Genomic DNA, 15,328 nt, shown 5'->3' with positions numbered 1-15,328 from the left:
AAGACTGGACAGATGTTTCTGTGATTTTCACTGTCAAATTTTCTATTAAAGATTATACAATAAGAAAAGCTGTGACTACTTAGAAGTTTTAAGTTTTCTGTGGCTTGAGTAATAGAAAATATCTAATTCTTTATGAAATAACAGATACAAGTTATTTTGTATATACAGGGTTTAAAAAATATATTGGTCAAGAATATTGCCTTGGATACATATGTAGAATATGTATGTAAAAGTGTAAGAAGTGGACTAGAAAGCAAGCACATTAACCTCATGATAGCTGTTGTCTCTGGGAAGAGAAAGTAAATAATGGAATGGTGAAACGTGGTTGTGGAGACTTTGGCTAAATCTGTAATGTGTGTCTCTCTAAAAATGATGAGGAAAATATGACTAAGTGCTAAGTTTTAAATATTATGTGTTATTATGGGTGTTTCATGTTGTTATTTAATCTTTTCTGCATTTGGAGATCTCCAAAAATTAAGAAAACAAGGCTATTAGCTAATGACATGCTCATTGTGCTTTCGCTTTCTGAAGAAAATAATTGCAATTAGAACACCCTGCCTTGTTGTCCAATTAGTAGCTTGCATCAAAGAAATCTTCACTGGGCATTAATCAATTCAAAATTGTGATTTTAATGGTACTAGTCACACTGCTTTTAAATAAACACATTAATATTCAAATTCATGTGTAAGTGCCCCATATATCTGATTAACTGGAAGTAAGAAAAGGCTTGATATATGCGGAACACCATTCACGTGCTCTAAAAGGCAAATGAAGGAGCTTGGATAAATACGAGTTATATGTGTCTATGTTTTATGAAAATGAAGAAAAATTCCCTCAAGAAGAGCCCAGATATTTGGCTGTTCCGATATTTTACAAGGTGTAGAGCAAAGCACTGAACCTGGCAAGCATCAGTAAGAATAAAAATGAGTGCATTCACTTACAATAATAAATTCAAAATAACATTTATATTATGTACATGCATCACACATAGCAACTATGTAAGTGTATAGAAGTTCTTTCAGTGTTGTTTATAAGACCTTTCAAAAAAAGATCCTAAAATTATCGATGACTGTTTACTTTTGGCGCATGAATCATTTCCTGAATGTATTTTACAATTGTGATTCAGCTCAGTTTTTAACTTATTTATTTTTTTGTTTCCTTTTTGACAAAATCAATATTTCTCTCTTCAGATTGTTCACAGGTCTGGCCTATCTCCTGAGGTAACACCAGACACATCTGTTGATTTCCCCAAACACAAAGACAGCAGCAATAATGGGCTTACAAAATAAAAACTAGAGAGAGAGTCTTTTCAAAAGACGCTCAGACGGGAAAAATAACTCAAAATGAGATAACCAGCAGATGCTCCAGAATATGAAAGTCATCTGTAAGCGTTTAGTGGAATGGAGAATGCTGAAACAGTTCACCATTTGCCAGACGCCTGAAATAGAGACAGATGAGCTATTCCTCTGAACTTCAACAACAGCGCCAGCTGAAAAAGCAGACCCTTTCTGCCAAGGGTCACTTGTTGGAACTTTTGACTGTAAATCAGAGTTCTCCTTTAGGACTTACGGTACCCAGAAAATGCAAACAAAATGTTCATATGTGCACCTTACCTTGGGCACAAAGACCATCATCCTTGGTGGCTGAAGGTCCGTCAGGGTGGGCACAAATTTGTTTAGATGTTTTGAACAAACGTACCTTTTTATAAAAATCACGTTTTACACAGCATTTCTTACCTTTCCTTGATGAGCAAGAAAGGTTCCCAAACAAAACAACCCACAATTCAGCTGCACTGGTAAATAGTGGTAAGATATTTAGGTCTGAAAATCTTTATGAAAAGGCTCCTCTTTATATCTTTTTTTCCTCCCTAAAATAATTGCTGCTACATTACAGTGTCTTCTAACCTGCATTAGTGGAAAAGAATGCCTTTGTGTGAAATGTACTATCTGGAATCCTTTTCCTCATATTGTTTAGATCAGGAGTCTGTTTTTTTGCACTCTCTCCCAGGGTGTCTGAAACATTTAAAAATAACAGTGGGTAGTCAGAACTGCTCGTGCTGGCAGCGGGTGCCTTATGGTTTGCCATCACATAAATGTCAACTTTGCTTTCTTTTATAGAGCTAAGCAGAGATAAATCTCAGTAGCAAAGAAAGAGGTCTTTAGATTTTTGTAGTTTCCTCCATTTCTGTGTGTGGCCTACCAATCAGCCCAGAACATCTCTGCACCTCTTCATCCCATTTAACTCTATCACCTATTTCTTTCAACTTTTCCAGATCTGCCAGGAGGCTGGGAGGAATCTTTAGTGGGGTTAGAATATAGTGGGGTATAGTGGGATGGGGACCAGTGGGTCTCACGGTGCAGTCCAAGACCAGTAGGAGCAGCATCACCTGGGAACTTGTTAGAAATACAGATTCTTTAGACCTCGCCTTCCAAATTGGATACTGTAAGATTGAGATTTATTAATCTATTTTAATAAGGTTTTCAGACCATTCAGATGCACACTAAAGTTTGAGAAACTCTAGTCTTGACCACAATGCAAAAATTTCCCGTAGGAACTTTATAAATGTCACCCTCAGATTTCTCTACCCAGTATTTCCCAATTGTGAAAGCTTAAATATTTTTAGATGCCCCTTTAGTATCTATACTACAGTGACCCCAAGATGCAAAAACTATCCCATCTAAATTAAACTTGGTGTCAGCTTTCGGAATGTGTAGTGGTGAACTAATTTGCATTAAGAATTTGTCTTGGATCAGCAAAACAGATTGGCTAAGCTATAGCCTCAGTGCCTTCTAAAAATCACACTCCTTTGATTTTTCTATTAACAAAAGAGAGATGTAAAAGCCTTGCAGAATAACACTGCCAGTTGCGCATAAGACAAGCACTTGTGTTGGTTGACGAATGGATTACACCTATCAGTGCAGGTGTCCTTATTGGTGGATTAAAAAAATGGATTCATTCTTTCACTTAATTAGCTTTGAATGTACTACTACACTCTACTCACTGAGTGAGGCTTTGCTGAATATTTTAGGTTACATTCCAAAAGAAGGAACTGTGGAAATATGAAACTGAGGAACTGCAAATTGTTTTGTGACATTTAATGTAAAAGCTGATGACACTAAAAACATAAAGAAAATATCAGCCAGGCTCAGAGCATGTGCCAGTAATCCCAACACTTTGAGAGGCCAAGGCAGGAGGATAGCTGGGGACCAGAAGTTTGAGACCAGCCTAGGCAACATAGTGAGACCCTGTCCCTACAAAACATTAAAAAATTAGCCGAGCATAGTGGTGTCCACATGTTGTCTCAGCTATTTGGGAAGCTGAGGCAGAGGATCACTTGACCTTAGGAGCTCGAGGCTGCAGTGAGCCTTGGTTGAGCCACTGTACTTCAGTCTTGGTGACAGAGGAAGACGCTATCTCTCAAAAAAAAAAAAAAGAAAGAAAGAAAAAGAAAAGAAAATGTAAAAGGAAGATAGAAAAGGAAATACTAACAGACATTTTGTAAATTAATGAAGTTTATGAATCACCTGAAAAAATATATCTTGAGCTTATGTTAAGAAAATAGATGACTCTATCTACTTTTCTATTGTACTTTCCAGGGATATTCTTGTGAAGAGCTTTTCAGAATATTTCCTTAATGTCATTTAAAACATATAATCTTCACCAGGCCCTCTCCACACTCCCAAATAGAAATCGCATGCTTTCTTTCTTCCACCACCCAGCTTGAAGTTCAGGAAAGGGCCTTCCTCCTCCACATTTGTTACCTCTGTTAACCCCGGTCAGAGAAAGTTTGCTTTGCAAGGGAGGGACCAGAGCAAAGACTGTCCTGAGGAAATGCCTGGATCTAAGAAGTGCTCAATTGTCAAACAAACCAGGAGTTTGTTTGCTTTTAAAATTGGAACAAGATTATTCTTGAAGACTTCACCCATGAAGTATTATGAGAAATGCATTTTAAAGTCCAAATGTCATTTTTCTAGCATTTTTGGGGGGCTTTTCAAGGGTTAGGAAGACCAATTTCATTAGTTCTGCCTGGGTTGCTGAATTCTGGGATTGGCAGTCCAAAAATGAATTCAGCTAGTCTCACGGCTAAGTGCCACAGGATGGAGACGTCTCCTCCAGATCCCAGTGGAAGGTGAGGACCCCAAGCACCCAGAAGCTTTTTTAGCAGGAGCCAGCCAAGCTACCAAAAGAATTTTCAGCCTTCCACGATGATTGGAATATAAGATTTACTGTACCAACACTGAAAATATGTCCTTAATTATTAAGCATATACGTCAATGCCTGCTGTGTTTAGATATCCTGAGTGCTATGAAAAAGTATGGAAGAGATAAAAAAACAAAAGACAAGCTAATCCCAGGAATAATCTGCAACTCTGCTGAGAAGAGCAAAGCTATAGTAATGAAATGGCACAAGGGTGCTACAAAGGAGTCCTACCTCAAGTCAGGGTGTTAAGCTCCATTGCTTTGCACTGAAGCTCCTCTCTCCAACCACAATGCTCTGAAAGTGAAAAAAAAGAGGCAGGTTACCCCACAGGCCACCATGTTGAGTATGCTGCTGAGAATCTGCTATCTGTAGGTCTGGGAGACATTAACAAAACATGGACAAACGCATGACACATTAAAAAACTAGAGACTATGTCATTTCAACTGTTTTTGACAAAATATTCATGTTTTACCCGGAACTCAGAAATGTAGGCCTTGTTGCAAACACAAGGGCATTTCATTCAGTGATTAATCTCAATAGTTATGGCGGGAGAAAGAATTCACCAAGAACGATTCATACTCTTCTCTCCTCCTCTAGAGGTAAATCAGGTATTCAGAGAAATTCTGCCTCTTAAAAAAAGCGAAGGAATTTAGCTTTCTAGTTCTGTGGCTGTTTAAGATGCTATCTTTTCACCTCTTTAAATAAAAAATTTAGAGTGTTTTCACATATACATAACGTAAACACACGCATGCACATACACACATACATATATATAGCATTGGGTTGCATTTTAGCAATAGTCCTTTTGTGAAATAGTGGTCCTCAGTGTGACATTACATTCTCCAACAATGCCCGATGGCATTTCTAGAGCATAACATTATGTTCTGAACTTAGAACTATGTGAACAAATTCACACCCAAAGCAAAACCAGCAAAGTGCTTGGCTGGCTTCCAGTTTCACTTTCCATGTTGTTTTGCAGGAATGAAGAGCAATTTTGAGGTTGAAAATGAAAATGTCTTTTCCCAACTGTGATCAGCCCTTTGACCTGGCAGAAAACAGCTTGAAGCCTTTGCCTTTCACGCCCTGAAGGCTTCTACCCTAAAACAATTTCTGCTCAAGAAGACGGGCTCTGGAAGTTTTAAAGCATCTCAAGTGCTGGTCTACACTTAACTACCTGTTTGGTCTTGCCCTGCTTTCCTGTATATGTAACTCTTGCTAGAGTATAATAAGTTCTTTTTTCTCCTAAGTCTCCCAAAAGGGAAATGTATTCTTTGAAGATGTGATTTAGGGGCATATTTAATAGTTGAGCTAAATCAGGTCTTTAAGTTGAAGTGCCTACAGGGCCATATACCGTACAAAGTGTAAGATCTCATACAGTATGAAGGGAGTTAAGAGCAGGAGTTCCGATTGGTACCAAAGTTGTTCATTTTGTCCTTTTACATATTTTTTGGACACAGAATAGAGTGCTCTATAGGGAAGAGCTACTCTTCGATTGAAGTAAAATTATTCAATTCTACAAATTATATACTTTGAAAAATTTTGTATGAGGTATTTATGGAGCAAACTGGTGGTGATGTAAAACAATAGAACTGAACTTTTTTGTGTACCAAATAGTTTTAGGTTGGTATCATGTAAGCAACCACATACAGAGAAAAATAAACAAGAGGTAAAATTTACTATATATTTTTTTCTTTTAACATGTGGAAATGGAAAAACAAATGGGCTAAGAGTTCTATAAAAAGTGTTTAACTTAGTAAGTGGAAATTAATTATTTAATCTCTGGCGTTATGGAAAAATCAACATCATTTCCATTTAACTGTTTATGATTTTAAAGAAAAAAGCTAACAAATCTTTACTTCTATGGAGTTTACGGAAATTTAACTAAGCAATTGCAGCAATGTGACAAACCTTATGATGGTAGAAGTACAAGACGCTATGGTAGTGCAAAGCAAAGACACCTGCCCGATTAGGAGGGTCAAGGAAGCGTCTCAAGAAAAACGAGTTAATTCTTCAACAATGGTTATAAGTTAGCAGGTGCCATTAGACACTGGAAACATGAAACTGCCGCCACACTGGGAAGCCAGTGGCCTTCTAGGAAGGCACGTCTGAAGGCAGCAATAACTGGGAAAAGCCAGCAAAATGAATGCTGCCAAACATTGCCAAGTGAAAAGCTAACCATTTCAGGCGAATTATGAGGCCACCGACTAAAGGACAAAAGAAGGGGAAAAGGAGCTGAGGCTTTTCTAGAGTCATTGAAAGGTAGGACTGCCATTGAGGCTAACAGCAAGGAATGTATCAGATAAAGGGAATGGAGCTTAAGATAAAGGATGGGGTATTGCAGCCTTTTGAAGCTTCTCCATCAATAATTATCACTAGAGGTCAATCCATCAGAAGTTCAAGCAGCTAAAGCTTCAAATCAAGAGGACTTGTTCTCATGCAAATGTCTCTTAAAATGCAAACTAAGGAGAAAATAAGGTAAGAAAATGTGGCATGAAAGACAAGAGAGAGTCTTACTCAGCAGCAATTTCTTTAAATTAAAAAGAAAAGTTACAAATGGGTGGGAAAAACATCTCTTCACAGCAGCAGGTGGCTCAGTATGTTCCATGTAAATGGCATTCAGCTACAAGTCTCTAAATCCCATCTTTTGAAACATTACTCTGAATTATTTCTTTTAAAACATTGATCTGCCAAATAGAATAGGCCTCAAGAACATTTCACTCTGAAATTTCAACACAGCAGGGACCTAGAGCCCACCAATGCAAAAGAAATGTTCTTTAAATAACAATGACTGTGATGTCAATAGACTGAATGAGGTCTCCTGCTTAGGGGTTTTGACAAAAAAGAGTAGATTTAAAGATAGTGTATTAGACTCCAAAAACAGTGCTGCAATATTGAATGTTACTTCATTGTGGGCTGTAGGAAATGTGTTTTGTCTGTTCTGTTTAGCTCTGGGGTTAAAAGCAGTAGTCAAATCACAACAGCGAGGAGCTTTCTGCTCTGTTATATTACAGCACACTTATTTTCCTCCAAATATTAAACAATGCCAAAAAAACTTTTAGCTATTTGGGATGAGATCCATTTTCATTTTACTCTTGTCCTTTTTTGGTTGTGAGATGACAGTTTAATATTCCAGGCTCCAAAGCAGAACTTGGCAAATGGATGTTTTAAAAAATAAAGTTCAATGCTGTAGGGAAGAAAAAAGGTGTTCAAGTTAATTTTCCATGAGAAATTGTATAACCGGTGTTATATAAAGATGACTAACTATGTTTATCTTCTACTTATACAATTCTTTGAATTTTCTAGAATAACATAGTACTTTTATAATTTTCTAAAGTTGATTCACCCTTGGTTTTATTATGTGAAAATTGACACCTATTTTGTTCTATTTGAGGTATTTTTAGTTGATGTTCTGGATTAAATGTAGGATAATACAGGGATTCAAAACACAAATTTGAGAACTAACTTCAAATTTGAATCTTCACTGAACTCTACACTTAGAATGGTGAAAACGGTAAATTTTATAAGTATAATGCACCTCAATTTTTAAAAAGGTTAAAAAAACTAATAATAAATAATGCAAGTTAATACTCAAAAAAAAGTTTGAGTCTTACTCATGAGTCATAAATTGTGTCACCTTGGGAATGTTATTTAACCTTTCTTAGCATTAGCCATCTTTAAAAATGATAATATTAATAATTACAAATCCCTGTGCTGTTGACAGAACTAAATAACATAAACCATATGAAGGAGCTGATACATAATGAGCTTTCAGTAAATTAATATTATTGTTGTTAAATGAATGCACTGTTCTGAAGATTTGGAAAGCCTTTTTTTGGCCAGGGTCACCTTTTTGTTCACACAATATTTTTCTAGGTATTTCTGTGTTTTATTTCATTTTTAAAAATGCCACTCCAAATAAGTGGATAACGTCATAGCTAGCTCAAAAAAAATGAAATAAAGCCATTGACTCAAATAGTGGCATTTTGAATATACCTAACCGGATTAACAGCTAAAAGTTGATCGCTAAGACAATCTCAGAAACTCCTTCACCACAAGAGAAATCAAACAAACAAACACAAATATACCCAGTTCCCTTGTTTACTACCAAACATAGTAAGAAGAGTAGTCTGTTTTGACTTACTAGCTTCAAGGCTTTCTTTTAAATCCTAGTTTAAAAATGAATGTAACTGAGAAAAAGTGCAATTCTAAAATATCAGGTGCTTATGTTTGTCTTTTACTCGAAGAAAGGTTACCAAAATAATGATAGGATAAGAGGTTGAGAATATTTGATATCAGAATGAATTCGAGCTGATACCTTTATAAAGATGTATCACACATAAGTGTGAAAAGTACTGCAGTTCATTTTCACGCTACTGATAAAGACATACCCAAGACTGGGCAATTTACAAAAGAAAGAGGTTTAATGGACTTACAGTTCCACGTGGCTGGGGAGCCCTCATCATCATGGCAGAAGGTAAAAAACTTGCCTCACATGGTGGTAGACAAGAGCAAGAGAGCCTGTGCAGGGAAACTCCCCTTTTTAATACCATCAGATCTTGTGAGACTTATTCTCTATCACAAGAAAAGCATGGGAAAGTTCTGCCCCTATGATTCAATTACTGCCCCCACTGGGTCCCTCCCACCACACATGGGATTGCAAGATGAGATTTGGGTGGGGACACAGAGGCAAACCATATCATTTCACTCCTGGCCCCTCCCAAATCTCATGTCCTCACATTTCAAAACCAATCATGCCTTCCCAACAGTCCACCAAAGCCTTAACGCATTTCAGCATTAGCTCAAAAGTTCACATTCAATGTCTCATCTAAGACAAGGCAAGTCTCTTCTGCCTATGAGCCTGTAAAATCAAAAGCAAGTTAGTTACTTTCTAGATATAATAAGGGTACAGGTATTGGATAAATACAGCCATTCCAGATGGGAGAATTTGGCCAAAATGAAAGAGCTACGGGCCCCATGCAAGTCCAAAATCCAGCAGGGCAGTCAAATCATAAAGCTCCAAAATGATCTCCTTTGTCTCCATGTTTCACATGCAGGTCATATTGATGCAAGAGGTGGGTTCCCATGGTCTTGGGCAGCTCTGTCCCTGTGGCTTTGCAGGGTACAGCCTCTGTCTCGCTGCTTTCACAGGCTGGCAGCAAGCATCTGTGGCTTTTCTAGGTATACAGTGCAAGCTGTTGATGGATCCTCTATTCTGGGGTCTGGAGGACAGTGGCCCTTTCTCACAGCTCCACTAGATGGTGCCCAAGTAGGGACTTTGTGTGGGGGCTTGAATCCCACACTTCTCTTCCCCACTGCCCTATCAAAGGTTCTCCATAAGGGCCCCGCCACTGCAACAAACATATGCCTGGACATCCAGGTGTTTCCATACATCCTCTGAAATCGAGGCAGACGTTCCCAAACCTCAATTCTTGACTTCTGTGCACTTGTAGGCTCAATACCACGTGGAAGCTGCCAAGGCTTAGGGCTTGCACCTTCTGAAACCATGCCCTGAGCTGTAACTTTTAGACATGGCTGGAGTGGTTGGGACAAAGCACCAAGTCCCTAGACTGCACCACAACACAGAGACGCTGGGCCCAGCCCACGAAACCATTTTTCCTCCTAGACCTCAGGGCCAGTGATGGGAGAGGCTGCCATGAAGACCTCTGACATACCCTGGAGACATTTTCCCTATTATCTTGGGATTAACATTAGGCTCCTCATTACTTATGCAAATATCCACATCCAGCTTGAATTTCTCAGAAAACAGGATTTTATTTTCTAACACATTGTCCAGCTGCAAATTTTCCAAACTTTTATGTTCTGCTTTCCTTATAAAATTGGATGCCTTTAATAGCACCGAAGCCACATCTTGAATGCTTTGCTGCTTATAAATTTCTTCCACCAGACACCCTAAATCAATCTCTCTCAAGTTCAAAAATTCACAAATCTCTAGGGCAGCGGAAAATGCTATCAGCCTTTTTGCTAAAACATAGCAAGATCACCTTTGCTCCAGTTCTCGACAAGTTCCTCATCTTCATCTGAGACCACCTCAGCCTGGACCTTATTGTTCTTATCACTATCAGCATTTTTGTCAAAGCCATTCAACAAGTCTCTAGGAAGTTCCAAACTTTCCCACATTTTCCTGACTTCTTCTGAGCCCTCCAAACTGTTCCAACCTCTGCTTGTTACTCAGTTCCAAAGTTGCTTCCACATTTTTGGATATCTTTTCAGCAATGCCCCACTTTACTGGCATCAATTTACTATATTAGTTTATTTTCATGCTGCTGATAAAGACATACCTGAGATTGGGCAACTTACAAAAGAAAGAGGTTTAATGGACTTACAGTTCTATGTAGCGAGGGAGGCCCCTCAATCATGGCCTAAGGGAAATGGCACATCTCACATGGTGGCAAACAAGAGAAAGAGAGCTTGTGCAGGGAAATTCCCCCTTTTAAAGCCATCAGATGTCATACCACTTATTCACTATCACAAGAACAGCATGGAAAAGACCTGTCCCCATGATTCATTTACCTCTGACTGGGTCCCCCCCACCACTACATGTGGGAATTCAAGAAGAGATTTGGGTGAGAACACAGCCAAACTATATTAAGTACTGAGGATTACAAAGGATCTCAGAGGAAAAGAAAGAGCTGGGAATTATGTGATGCAAGTTGAGGTACAGAGATTATATCAACAAGGAGTATACAAGAGAAAAAAAGTTGACTGTCACAAATTGAGTTTCAAGGAAGCAGGCTCTAAAATGAAGATTATTGAGCATGATGATTACTATGGAATGTGCTTGGGATCAACAGATTTGGCAAAGGGAGAGGTCAAGGTGAAAAGCAGTCTTAATGGAAGCTTCGGCTAGTCCTACAGGATGTTCTAAAGACAGTATGACCCTTTAGAGCAGTCTCAAGTTGGGGTAGAGATTGGGCTCTGTACCAGTCAGCCATGGGAAGCAGCTGCCTTGGAAAGAAAGCATTGTCTTTGGCTAGGCAACTCTCTCTCTTCATCTGAGATAAGTCCTGAGAAGTGCTGACAGTTGACAATTTTCTTCTGGCAGTCACCCTGCAACAAGGTTATTAATTAGTTCTTCCCTGTGTTCTTGGTAGCACACCACACATCCACTAGGATGAGTAAGCACAAAATATTCCAGGAAAACTACGTTGAAGAATCTGAATAGGAAAGATAAAACAGAGTGAAAGTTTCTGAAGATTTAAGAGGTATACAGAGATACAGGTGGACTTTGGAAGCCAAGATTCAAGAAGGAAGAGAAATACAATAGAAGTAAAATTTGTAGAAAGTTTAAGATTTAAAGAACAAGAACAGGACATTGGATTTGACATAAAAAAAATAAATAATGTCAATCAGGCAAGAAAAAGAAATAAAGCATATTCAAACAGGAAAGGAAGAAGTCAAATTGTCTCTATTTGCAGATGACATGATTGTATATCTAGAAGACCCCATCGTATCAGTCCCAAATCTCCTGAAACTGAAAAGCAACTTCAGCAAAGCCTCAGGATACAAAATCAATGTGCAAAAATCACAAGCATTCCTATACACCACTAACAGACTTAAAGAAAGCCAAATCAAGAACGAACTGCTGAAATTGCTACAAAGAGAATAAAATACCTAGGAATACAACTAACAAGGAATGTAAAGGACCTCTTCCAGGAGAACTACAAACCACTGCTCAACGAAGTAAGAAACGACACAAACAGATGGAGAAACATTCCATGTTCATGGTTAAAAAGAATCACTATCGTGAAAATGGCCACACTGCCCAAAGTAATTTACAGATTCAATGCTATCCCCATCAAGCTACAATGACCTTCTTCACAGAACTAGAAAAAAACACCTTAAAGTTCATATGGAACCAAAAGAGAACCTGCATAGCCAAGTCAATTCTAAGCAAAAGGAACAAAGCGGGAGGCATCACACTACCTGACTTCAAACTATACTACAAGGCTACAGTAATCAAAACAGCATGGTACTGGTACCAAAACAGAGATCTAGACCAATGAAACAGAACACAGGCCTCGGAGGTAACACAACACATCTACAACCACCTGATATTTGACAAACCTGACAAAAACAAGCAATGGGGAAAGGATTCCCTGTTTAATAAATGGTGTTGGGAAAGCTGACTAGCCATGTGCAGAAAGCAGAAACTGGACCCCTTCCTGACACCTTACACTAAAATTAACTCCAGATGGATTAAAGACTTAAACATAAGACCTACCACCATAAAAACCCTAGAAGAAAATCTAGGCAAAACCATTCAGGACATGGGCGTAGGCAAGGACTTCATGACCAAAACACCAAAAGCATTGGCAACAAAAGCCAAAATAGACAAATGGGACCTAATCAAGCTCCACAGCTTCTGCACAGCGAAAGAAACAATCATTAGAGTGAATTGGCAACCAACAGATTGGGAAAAAATTTTTGCAGTCTACCCATCTGACTAAGGGCTAATATCCAGAATCTACAAAGAACTAAAACAGATTTACAAGAAAAAAACAAACAAGCCCATTCAAAAGTGGGTGAAGGATATGAACAGACATTTTACAAAAGAAGACATACATGAGGCCAACAAACATATGAAAAAATGCTCATCATCACTGGTCATTAGAGAAATGCAAATCAAAACTACATTGAGATACCATCTCACACCAGTTAGAATGAAGATCATTAAAAAATCTGGAGACAACAGATGCTGGAGAGGATGTGGAGAAATAGGAACACTTTTACACTGTTGGTGGGAATGTTAATTAGTTCAACAATTGTGGAAGACAGTGTGGCAATTTCTCACGGACCTAGAAATAGAAATTCCATTTGACCCAACAATCCCATTACTGAGTATATAACCAAAGGATTATAAATCGTTCTATTATAAGAACACATGCACACGAATGTTCATTGCAGCACTGTTTACAATAGCAAAGACCTGGAACCAACCCAAATGCCCATCTATGATAGGCTGGACAGGGAAAATGTGGCACATATATACCATGGAATACTATGCAGACATCAACAACAATGAGTTTGTGTCCTTTGTAGGGGCATGGATGAAACTGGAAACCATCATTCACAGCAAACTGACACAAGAACAGAAAATCAAACACCACATGTTCTCACTAATAGGTGGGTGTTGAACAATGAGAACACATGGACATAGGGAGGGGAGCATCACACACTGGGGTCTGTCAGGGGAAATAGAGGAGGGACAGCGGGGATGGGGAGTTGGGGAGAGACAGCATGGGGAGAAATGCCAGATATAGGTGATGGGGAGGAAGGCAGCAAATCACACTGCCATGTGGGTACCTATGCAACAATCTTACATGTTCTTCACATGTATCTCAAAAGCTAAAATGCAATAAATAAATAAATAAATAATGTTTTTAATGCTACCATGTAATAGGGGAGAAGGTAGAAGGAAAGTGGGAACCGTGTTTGGCCACAAAGGATAGTTGAAAGTAGAGAAATAAAGATGAAACACCAAGATGCTAAGAAAAATGTGCTCTATTTTTTCTATTTAAAAAAAATCACCTGCCATTACAAATCCCCTACACTGATCTGATTTTGTCAAACACAGGAAGCACAAATGTCAAAATCCAGAAAAAATGATTACTCAAACTTGTTCAGCACATATATGCTTATTTCATAAAAGAAAGCCTATCCAATGGAAAAAGTCATCTTTACTTGTGTGAATTTTCTGGTATTGGTGCCCTTAAAACATTTCAAATTATGTTTTATTCAGGATTTTCAAAAAATGCTAAGTATACACTTGGAGTCCTAAAATTCTCCAAGTAACTTTGGGGTACTGAGTCTGATAAACTCCAAGCTATTTTCCAGATTAAGTCTCAGACAGTGTGAGTACTTCGTCTGGTTGAAATACTAGTTCTATGGTATTGCATAAATAAGTACCCTTATGTAAATTGCATATTATTTGACAGATCTGTGACAGCATATTGCTGCAAGGAGCCAAAAAGTCTTCAAGAAAAACAAAAGACATAAGTGTTTATTGACCAATTATTATGCTCTACTTTTTCAGATGCAAACAATATGCCATGTCTTCATTCCAAATCTGTGCAGTATTTCCTGTCTTATAAATAACCTTTCTGTGTTTTAATTTTCCAATGATTTGCTCAATGTTATATAATTTATAAGGAACAGAACTAGGATTCATCAACTGACTAAGTGATTAATTGATTCTTTCATTAATTAAACCTATAAGAAATACAACAAGGATTCATTAAATGACTGACTGATTGATTGATTTTTTTCATTAATTGAACATATATTATTAAACGTCTGCTTTTTGCATTATTGAAACCCAGATCTGCCTGTTACAAAGCCCATATTCATGCCACTGTGCTCCAGGCTGGGCGGCAGAGCGAGACTCCATTTCCCAACCCTCCCCCCCATCAAAAACAAAATTTTTACAGACATTTATATGCATGTTCTTTTTGATAATATATAAGAAATGACTAATGTCAAATAGTGATTTAACAAATTAATAGCTTGTGCTTATGTTATCGCTATATCTTCTGATTATCAGTTTCCTTTACAAATGCTTTTTTTAAAGCAGCCGCTAAAAATATTTTAGTGCTTCCTAAGGGCAAAATAAGACTACTTCAGGCAGATATAGATTTAGGATTAAAGTTGGAGACTAACAGGTGTAACTATGATCAACAAATAATTCAACATTTTTCCCCAGGAAATGAGACACATTTGCAGAAATTGAGGATAAGATGTTCTTGAATCTGCCCACTTTGATACAAGACAATCTGTCACCAGTACTTTCCCTGGGAGACTTAGCTGATCTGACTGGTAAAGCTGGTCTCCTTTCACTGCTCCATGTCCATCCTTCTCAAACTCTCTACTCAATGAAAAATGACAAGTAGAAGAGAAACATTATGCAGCTAACAATTTAAAAATGGTTGCACTCTCCTACTAGAAATATCTGCAAATGAAACCCATTGAATAAATAACTTTTATTTTTAATTGGCCATCTTTAATAAACAAAAATGTTTTGCAAGGTATAGAAAATAAAATATATATTATTTGCTAGGTATAGAAAGTAAAGTAAAGTTGGCCTAAACAAGATAAAATAATTGGCAAAAAT

At 37.9% G+C, this 15,328-nt stretch overlaps 1 pseudogene; it reads left to right on the top strand.

Moving 5' to 3' along the window:
- Window positions 1-1,453: 1,453 nt before the first annotated feature.
- LOC116556116 overlaps window positions 1,454-15,328 on the top strand; it is a 122,777-nt pseudogene continuing 108,902 nt past the window's right edge.

This window comes from Sapajus apella, unplaced genomic scaffold (assembly GCF_009761245.1).
Source record: "Sapajus apella isolate SASKATOON/1434 unplaced genomic scaffold, GSC_monkey_1.0 scaffold1, whole genome shotgun sequence".
Classification (NCBI taxonomy): Eukaryota; Metazoa; Chordata; class Mammalia; order Primates; family Cebidae; genus Sapajus; species Sapajus apella.
The sequence above is the reverse complement of the archived record's forward strand: the minus strand, read 5'-3'. Positions and strand labels throughout refer to the sequence as shown.